The 1,531-nt window shown below is 41.7% G+C and overlaps 1 non-coding gene across 1 annotated transcript; it reads right to left on the bottom strand.

Annotated features, from left to right (window-relative positions):
* Nucleotides 1-435: 435 nt before the first annotated feature.
* On the bottom strand, nucleotides 436-543 carry LOC112718779 (small nucleolar RNA R71). Its single transcript, XR_003161107.1, has one exon. It is a non-coding gene; the product is annotated as a small nucleolar RNA R71 (small nucleolar RNA).
* Between the last annotated feature and the right edge of the window lie 988 nt (nucleotides 544-1,531).

Below are 1,531 nucleotides of genomic sequence, written 5' to 3' on the forward strand. Positions count from 1 at the left end.
CTAACAGAAACCTTCAAAGAAGAAGAACCCATGGCAGCCGAAAACAACAACAATGCCAACAATGCAAGGAAGGTGCTGGGTGAATTTACTGCACCTACTCCCGACTTCTATGGGAGAAGCATCTCTATCCCTGCCATTGGAGCAAACAACTTTGAGCTTAAGCCTCAATTAGTTTCTCTAATGCAACAGAATTGCAAGTTCCATGGACTTCCATTGGAAGATCCTCATCAGTTTTTAGCTGAATTCTTGCAAATCTGTGACACTGTCAAGACTAATGGGGTTGATCCTGAAATCTACAGACGTATGCTATTCCCTTTTGATGTAAGAGACAGAGCTAGAATATGGTTGGACTCACAACCTAAAGAAAGCCTGAAGTCTTGGGAAAAGCTAGTCAATGCCTTCTTGGCAAAGTTCTTTCCACCTCAAAAATTGAGTAAGCTTAGAGTGGAAGTCCAAACCTTCAGACAGAAGGAAGGAGAATCCCTCTATGAAGCTTGGGAAAGATACAAACAATTAATTAGAAAGTGTCCCTCTGATATGCTTTCTGAATGGAGCATCATAGGTATTTTCTATGATGGTCTGTCTGAACTGTCCAAGATGTCTTTGGATAGCTCTGCTGGAGGATCTCTTCATCTGAAGAAGACGCCTACAGAAGCTCAAGAGCTAATTGAAATGGTTACAAATAACCAATTCATGTACACTTCTGAAAGGAATCCTGTGAACAATGGGACAAATCAGAAGAAAGGAGTTCTTGAGATTGACACTCTGAATGCCATATTGGCTCAGAACAAAATATTGACTCAGCAAGTCAATATGATTTCTCAAAGTCTGTCTGGAATGCAAAATGCACCAAGCAGTACTAAGGAAGCTTCATCTGAAGAAGAAGCTTATGATCCTGAGAACCCTTCAATGGAAGAGGTGAATTACATGGGAGAACCCTATGGAAACACCTATAATCCTTCATGGAGAAATCATCCAAATCTCTCATGGAAGGATCAACAGAGACCTCAACAAGGTTTCAACAACAATACTGGTGGAAGAAACAGGTTTAGCAATGGCAAGCCTTGTCCATCATCTTCTCAGCAACAGACAGAGAATTCTAAGCAGAGTAACTCTGACTTAGCAACCATGGTCTCTGATCTAATCAAAACCACTCAAAGTTTTATGACTGAAACAAGGTCCTCCATTAGAAATTTGGAGGCACAAGTGGGTCAGCTGAGCAAGAAAATTACTGAACTTCCTCCTAGTACTCTTCCAAGCAATACAGAAGAAAATCCAAAAGGAGAGTGCAAAGCCATCAACATGGTCGAATTAGGAGAGGAGGAAGAGGCAGTGAATTGCCACTGAGGAAGACCTCAATGGACGTCCGCTGGCCTCCAATGAATTCCCCAATGAGGAACCATGGGAATCTGAGGCTCAAAATGAGACCATAGAGATTCCATTGGAGTTACTTCTGCCATTCATGAGCTCTGATGAGTATTCTTCCTCTGAAGAGGATGAGTATGTCACTTAAGAGCAAGTTGCTAAATAC

Source organism: Arachis hypogaea, chromosome 10, assembly GCF_003086295.3.
Source record: "Arachis hypogaea cultivar Tifrunner chromosome 10, arahy.Tifrunner.gnm2.J5K5, whole genome shotgun sequence".
NCBI classification, from domain to species: domain Eukaryota; kingdom Viridiplantae; phylum Streptophyta; class Magnoliopsida; order Fabales; family Fabaceae; genus Arachis; species Arachis hypogaea.